Source organism: Suricata suricatta, chromosome 12 (genome assembly GCF_006229205.1).
Source record: "Suricata suricatta isolate VVHF042 chromosome 12, meerkat_22Aug2017_6uvM2_HiC, whole genome shotgun sequence".
Classification (NCBI taxonomy): domain Eukaryota; kingdom Metazoa; phylum Chordata; class Mammalia; order Carnivora; family Herpestidae; genus Suricata; species Suricata suricatta.
Window position 1 is genome coordinate 78,669,618 of NC_043711.1, and position 8,190 is coordinate 78,677,807.

Sequence of the window (8,190 nt, forward strand, 5' to 3'; positions counted from 1 at the left end):
TCCTCCCTTCTCCACGGCTTCACTTGCAGTGATTTCAGTTATCCATGGGCAGCCACAGTGCCGAAGCAGAAGGTCTTCCTTTTGACATCATCAGAAGGTCCATTGTGACCTAATGCTTCGTCACCAAGCCTGTGTCATTCACCTCACTTCATCTCATCACGCAGGCACTTCAGCATCTTACATCATCACAAGAAGAAAAAGAGTGGGTACAGTACAGTAAGATATTTTGAGAGCAAGGCCACATTCACATATGTGAATTACAACATGTTAGAACGACAGTATGTTGTTATAGTTTGCCCTGTTATATTATCAGTTATTGTCATTATTCTTGTTCTGTGCCTAACTTATAAATTAAACTTTATCATAGGTATACATGTCTAGAAGAAAGCATAGTATATGTGGGGTTCACTCCTGTCCACATTTTCAGGTGTCTTGGAATGAACCCCTGCATATAAGGGAACTACTGTATTTCAGTTATGGGATCATCAGAAGAGTGAACATCATTTAAGGACCTTATCTCTTCTCTTGGGAAAGGGATTGGTATGTTTTTGGTTGGGTAGAGTAATTCTGTCATGTTCGATGGAATTATGACTTTTTATTGCTTTTATTTGGAGATTAAGTGTAGCTTAAGGAAATATATATGTGTATCAAGTTGACAAGGGGTAGATTTATCATGATGATGGTGATGACTTCAGTTTCCACGCATACTGATGGTTAGTTTTATGTGTCCGGACTAAGGAATGCCCAGAGAGTTGGTAGGACATTATTTTTTAGTGTGTCTGTGGGAGTGTTTTTTTGGGAAGAGGTCAGCCTTTGAATTGGTAGGCTGAGTAATGAAGATGGCCCTCACCAGTGTGAGTGGGCCCCATCCAATCCCGTGAAGGCCTGTCTAGAACAAAAAGGTGGAAGAAAGATGAATGTGCTCTTTGCTTGAGCTGGGACACTCATTTTCTGCCCTCAGACATCAGACATCCACTCTCTGGGTTCTTAGGTTCTTGGACTTGGGTTGAGACTTATATCATTCGTAGCCCTGGCCTTTACATGCTGGATATATATATATATATACACACACACACACTACTGGTTTTAATTCTCTGGAAAACTCTGGCTAGTCTAGATGTGCTCATCAGTATTCAGAAGAAGACTCCAGGGGTTCTCTGCAGATCTCCAGAACTTTTGTCTCTCTCTCTCAATCTTTCTTTTTTCCTTCCTTCCTCCAACCTCTTCCCTCCCTCTCTCCTCTCTTTCCCCACCCATCCCCTTCTCTCAGTGATTCTACCCTGTGAATTCTAGCTGCCTTGGCCTCCTAGCTGCATCTCCTCAACTCAGGGAGACCATTGGACTCCACCTAGGTGCACTGTGGCTTGAAAATGCTCTCGAGATGGTAAGGTGGGGGCAATTTTTGGGCTCCTCTCTTTTGCCTTTTTTTTTTTTTTTATCTCTCAGGGATCACTTCCTTTGTGCTCTGATGTCCAATGTCAAACAGTTTCTTTATTTTGCTCAATTTTTTGATTCAGATGAGAGGATAAACTCATTTCATGTCACTCCATGTCGTTCCATGTTACTGGCCAGAAGGAAGGCCAATGCATTCATGCCCAGCTAACTTCTCAAACAACCAATACATCTCCAGGTATTTCTCTTGGTCAGCTAGGGTGGAGAACTATTGGCCCAAGCCATCCTACTTCCCCTTTAAATATTTTTTTCCAAAACACTGGGTAGACCAATCAAGACCTTCAGGCTATATTGGGCCCTCGGCTCACCATTTTGAGAATCATTGCCTCCCTGTTCCAGATAGGCTGAATTTATTTTAATTCATTTAAGCCTCAAAATAGCCTGTACATTTTCTAGGTGCAGAAACTAAGGCTTAGAGAAGTTAGGCAACCTGCCCAAGGTTAGGAGTCGGAAGACACAGGATTTGAACCCAGGTCTGCTCTGACTTCAAAGCCATGCCATTTCTTACATGAAATTCCTACCCTTTTGTCTTTATCTTTGTGTGTGTGTGTTTTCTGTATACCTCGCCCCGCTCGCTTCACCCCCATGTGTTGAGACTTTCTGGTTTTTGTGTTCACACCCCTCTGTATTTAGCAGATGGCCTGACCTGTGGGAGACGATGAGGGAATTTTTGTTGAACAAATGACTTCTCTGCCTCTGTTTGCCCTGTTAATGCTTCATGCCTTCTCGAGTCCACACCTGTCAATTAAGTGGGAGGTATGTTACCAGTCACACAGGGGGGATTTCAACAGGCAGCTGTTACCTGTGAGGCGACGCCTTCCCACCACAGGGCTCAGTGATGCCAAGATACTGGGTTCATTAGAGGGGAAAAGGGCTGGTTGACTTCACATAAACACAATTTTTTTTTAAGTTAAATCCTAAGGTATTGGAAGGGGATATTCGACTTCGGTAGTCACCAAAAAAAATGTCAAATTAGCCAACAAAATGTTAGCTTAATTTAAAAAACCAACACAGGCATTAACAAAAATAGAAGGAAGAGATGCTCTCAGACGCTGCTGATGGCATTATACATCAGTAGTACTTTTCTGGAAGGCCACTTAGCAAAGCTTATCAAAAGCCTTAAATATGTTCATACCATTGGACTCAGCAATTTCACATCTAGAACATTCTACCCAAAGGACTTAAGCAGACAGGTACACTATGATTTATCCATGAAAATGCTCATTGCAGCCCTGTTGATATTATATTAGAAAAAAAAACCCCAGACTTTATAAATGGATCAATGTGAAAGATAACTCTGCATACTTTATTTTTTTTTAATTTTTTAACATTGATTTATTATTGAGAAACAGAGAGAGACAGAGCATGAGCAGGGGAGGGACAGAGAGAAGGAGAGACACAGAATTCGAAGCAGGCTCCTGGCTCTGAGCTGTCAGCACAGAGCCTGATACGGGGCTCTAACCCACAAACTGCGAGATCATGACCTGAGCTGAAGTCGGATGCTCAACCAACTGAGCTACCAGGTGCCCCTCTGCGGACTTTAAAAAACAAATATGTAGGGGCGCCTAGGTGGTTCAGTCAGTTAAGAGTCTGACTTCTGCTCAGGTCATGGTCTCATCATTTGTAAGTTTGAGCCCCGTATTGGACTTGGTGCTGACAGTGCAGAACCTGCTTCAGATCCTCTGTCCCCCTCTCTCTGCTCCTCCCCTCTCTTTGAAAAAAATGAAATAAAAACCAATATGCAGAAAAATAAGGACTTAAAAATGTTTATGAACAATGGTTATGAAAAGTCAGGTATAAAATTATATTCACATTAACGATAATGAATACTTCCTGTGTGCCTCACTTCTCTAATTAACTCATTTAGTCTTTCCAATAATTTCATGAGGCAGGCAATGTCCTTGCGGAGGTAGAAGGTAGGAGTACAGAAGCCAATAACTTCCCTGCAGGCAGGTAGCCCGTGGCAGAGCCAGATTTCCAATGCTTCATGTCTAAAACCCAGAGCCCAAACCTGGATGGCCGTGCCAGGAGTTCCCCAGATGTGGTCTCTGGACCAGCAGCTCTGTGTCGCCTGGAACTTGTTGGAAACGCGAATCCCCTTCTGCCCAGAAGCTCTAGGGTCCAGCAATGTGTGTTTGAGCAAGATTTCTAAGTGGATGCATGCTGAGTTTGAAGAACCACCGCTGTCTCTACACTGTTGCATCTTTTCTTGAAGTTTCGTTCAAAAACATGTCTACGTCTGTATAAAAAACATCCGATGCATTAGCCACTAAAATATTAACAGAGTCGTCTCTGGATGGTGGGATCCTGGGTAAGTTTGATTTTCTTCTTTGTGAGATTTTTTGTTTTTTTGTTGTTTTGTTTTGTTTTGTTCTATGTCATTTTCCAAAGCTTGCATAATGGACATTTGTAACCAAAAAAAAAGAAAAGAAAAGGCCCAGGGAAAGGAACTCTGCTTTCAAGCTCAGGAAATAGGTATATATTTGCAGGGCAGGGGGATATACGGAAGGAAACAGTTTTCCTAAATCGTGTGGAAAACAGCACTTCTCAAGTGTGTGTGAATTGCCAGGGGCTCTGATTCAGGAGGTCAAGGTGGCTTGAGGGTCTGTATTTCCAACCCGCTCCCAGATGATGCAGGTTTAGGAACCGCACTCTGAGAAGCAATGGACTGGAGAGAGGTAAGCCCTCAAGCCCCAGAATGCAAGTGCCATGAGGGAAAACCTTTTCTGGTCTGAGGATGTATCCCCAGTGCTGAGAACAGAACAAAAAAAGTCATTGAAGAAATTCATGGAGACACTGCCAGCCAGGGACCTGCTAGGGATCCAGGACGCTGGGTTTTGATCATGGTTCTGCACCTGCTGCCCACGTTCCTGGACGGCTCAATAGGGTGACATCCAGCTGGGCAGGGTGACCGCTCTGGGCCCTCCTTTTCTATGACCCAATGCCTACGCCCCACTCTGCATGGGCTGGGGCTGCCTTGCGCCTTGCTCCAAGCAGTACTGGGAACTCTGAGAGTCTTGGCTAGGAGTTCTGAGAAGCCCAAGGAAAGAACTTAGTCATGAAGAAATCCCTAAGTTAAGGCTTCTGTAGACACGTGAACTCATCCACATAGACTGCAAACTGCATTTGGATTACAGGTTAGGCTCATAAGCCTGAAATAAATTATATACTCTTCATATTATTCAACACTGTACTGTATAATAATAAATTATACAGTTATAGGCCTCAGCCCAAGTTATAACAAATTATTCCACAGCATATAATTACCCTGCAGTGCACCATATAATAATAAATTAGACAGCTACAAACCTAAGTTGTGATTCCAGAAAAGAGATATGAGAAAGACCAGGGACTGTTGATCCATTCCTCTGATTATAACCTCGGTGTTGGACGAGGCTGGGGAGAAAGGGGTTGATACTTCCTTCCTTCCCTTCTTCCCTCCCTTCTTTCCTCCTTTTTTTCTTTCTTCCTTCCTTCCTTCCTTCCTTCCTTCCTTCCTTCCTTCCTTCCTTCCTTTCTTTCTTTCTTTCTTTCTTTCTTTCTTTCTTTCTTTCTTTCTTTCTTTCTTTCTTTCTTTCCTACTTTCTTTCTTTCTCTCCTTTCCTTCCTTCTTTCCCTTCTTTCCTTTCTTTCCTTCCTCCTTCCCTTTCTTCTTTCCTATTTTCCTCCCTACCCTCCCTCCCTTCCTCCCTTCCTTCCTTCCTCCCTCCCTCTCTCCCTTCCTTCCTTCCCTCTTTCCATATGTGTGGATGCCTCCTTGCTCCCAAGAACAGACCTAGCCTTGGAAGCCTGGACTAACTGAAACTAAAGCCCCTCCTCCCCCAGGTTGTCGGGGAGAACCACACGTGAGCTGACAGTGCAACACGGTGTGAGAACAGCTGTATGAAGAGGAAGACACTGGAAGCAGCCAGGTCGCACATGTATTAGCACAGGTGTCAACGCCTCACAGCTCTGCCAGGTGGGTACATCATCTCCACTTGGCTGGGGGAATGAGCAGGGCTGAAATTACTTGCTCAAGGTCACCTGCTGAGAACCGGAAGGAAGGGGATTTTGGCCCAGGACTGTCTGCTGGTTATACGCCTCAGAGGGTGCCATTCAGTGGGGTCAGCTTGGAAAGCCAAAGTCAAGTATAATAAAAATTGCACTTGACATAGCCTTAGGAGACACTGGGTCAGCGGGGGTGGGGTGGGGTGGGGGGACGTCTAGGTTGTGTCCGGCACAGCTGCGTTTGTCCTGTAGCAACAGGAATGGCCTGTTGTCCCTTCCCCGAGCTCAGAGGCCTGGTGTGATATTGGAGAGCAATGCTAGTGGGGGTTAGGCACCGCTGTGAGCACTTTACATGTTGTAAACTGATTTCACCCTCTCAACCTTATGAAACCATATTCTTCTTACCCCCATTCTATAGATAGGGAGCCTGAAGCACAGAGGGGTAGCAGCCAGCTCCAAGTAACACAGGTAGTGAGCCGCAGGGTTGGAGTCTGAACTTAGGCCAGGTCTGGTCTGCCAAAGCCTCCATTCTTTTTGTTTTTTTGTAATGTTTATTTATTTTTGACAGACAGAGACAGATCATGAGTAGGGGAAGGGCAGAGAGTGGGAGAGATACAGAATCAGAAGCAGACTCCAGGCTCTGAGCTGTCAGCACAGAGCCTGATGCGGAGCTTGAACCCATGAACTATGAGATCATGGCTTGAGCTGAAGCCATATGCTCAACCCACTGAGCCACCCAGGTGCCCTGAAAGCCTCCATTCTTGACCACTATACTGCTAGTTAAAACAAAAACAAAAACAAAAACAAAACCCCTTTAAAGTCTCAACTTATCCTCAGGGAGTAATAGGATGAGAGACCCTAGGAGACTGAGCCCAGAGAGCAGATTCTCTCCTGAATCTCATATCCAGTCAGGGCGTGCATGCGCCCATTGGGCCACTGGTGTTTTAATTATTCACGTTTCTTTTCTCTTCAGAGGATATTAAACACGTACGAACTGTGATTCTATTGTAACCTAAGCATGAAAGAAGCCCAAAAGGAGGGGTGCCTGGGTGGCTCAGTCATTTAATATATCTAACTTTGGCTCAGGTCATGATCTTGCGGTTCTTGGGTTCGAGCCCCGTGTCGGGCTCTGTGCTCACAGCTCAGAGCCTGGAGCTTGCTTTGGAATCTGCGTCTCCCTCCCTCTGCCCCTCCCCTGCTCACACTCTATTTCTCTTTCTCTCTCTCTCTCTCAAATAAATAAACATTAAAAAATAATAATAAAAAGAAGAAGCCCAAAGGGACAGAGAAGTGCAGAGGGTGTCTCTCTGCCTGCAGTGGTCAGGGGAGATTTCTGGAAGGAGATTGTCTTTGGGGAAATATCAAGTCCTCGTGTGAGCTGGGTGGCAGGTGAGGATGGGCGGCAGGCTGGGCCCTCAGATGCCTCAGGAAAGAACCAGGACTTTTTCTGCAGGTGATGATGATCAGTGTGTGGACTTGGGGTTCCTTGGGGACTTTGCAGCTTCACAATGTAGCCGCAGTCTGTCCTACAACCTCTGAGGTACTCACATGCCGATCGAGTGCTCGCTCAAATGTTCTTATCATGTCTGTCAAATGCAAGAGGCTCACTTACGGGGGTCTCTCTAGAAGAGCATCTACTGGAGGGTGGAGACAGGGAGCCCTGTCTGTGAAATTTGAATTTCAGATAGACAACCAATAATTTTTAGTGTAAATATGCCCCAAATATTGCCTGAGACATACTCGCACTAAAAAAGTATTTGTGTGTGCGTGTGTGTGAAATTCAAATTCCATTGGCTCCTCTGTATTTTTATTTGGTAAATCTGCCAACTCTGGAGAGGACCACTTTTCAAATAAATCCAAACTCTTGTGACTGGGTCAGGGAATCCTCAGAGAAGACAGGATCATCGGGGGGCTGTGACCTCATGCAGGGTGGAAGGGGGTGGGGCTGTCTGAGGCTGTTCCCTCCACATCCAGGGTGAGTCAGACGTGTCTCTGGATCAGCGGGCTGGCACCCAGAAAGGAGAGTCGCCGGGGTGAGAGCAAGGGCAGCCCCGAACCTCGATGCATGGGGACCTGCAGGTGACCTTCCCTGGAAGCTGCAGGTGCCCCCGTCCCCGGCCTCCGCGGAGCTGAAGGTCCAGTTGGGGCCGTGGCATCTGGGGATCTGACCTGGAGACCCCCCACCCCACCTCCCCCTTCCTTTCAGCCCCCTGTCACCCAGATGAACAGCAAGCAGCTCAGGGACAAGACGCATGGGTGGCTTCTCTGCCCGGCCCCGTGCTGACCTCCAGAGCATAAAACGATGGTGGCTTTTTCACCTGTGTCTTCGAAACCTAGCACGAAATGTCCCGCGGGGCCAGCACCACCCCGGAACCAGACGGGAAAAGAGCGCTGGGACACGCAGCTCCAGCCTGGCTAGGCTGCTGCGGTTCAAGGCCCCCTGGCCGGTCACAACCGTGATTACAAAGGGAGGGCCCTGGGAGTGCTGGATTTGCCTCCAGTCCTGCCCTTGACCTGCTCTTAGGTAACTTAGCTCCTCCATGGCTCAGTTTCTCACCTTTGTAATGTGTGTACAAGATGCACACCTTCCTGATAGAGTTGCCGAGAAGACAATGGGTCCCATCCAGCAGCTGAGAGCTCACGAGCAGTTAGTGAATAATTCCCATCTGTGTCAGAGTTTGCTATCCAGCTGTTCTGCGATGGGGGAAAAACAGTCCCTCCCTTGTCTTAAAAGGTAAAATATTAAGAAGA

General features: G+C 46.3%; 1 long non-coding RNA gene across 6 annotated transcripts; it reads left to right on the top strand.

Annotated features, from left to right (window-relative positions):
- Positions 1-162: 162 nt before the first annotated feature.
- Positions 163-8,190, top strand: LOC115274817. Of its 6 annotated transcripts, none has more exons than XR_003901268.1 (7): positions 177-202; positions 1,271-1,384; positions 2,086-2,208; positions 3,562-3,763; positions 5,278-5,410; positions 7,414-7,518; positions 7,646-8,190. It is a non-coding gene; the product is annotated as an uncharacterized LOC115274817 (long non-coding RNA). The 6 variants fall into 6 exon arrangements; XR_003901271.1 differs by having other exon boundaries at positions 7,414-7,472; XR_003901267.1 differs by lacking the exon at positions 2,086-2,208 and adding an exon at positions 1,518-1,630 and having other exon boundaries at positions 7,414-8,190.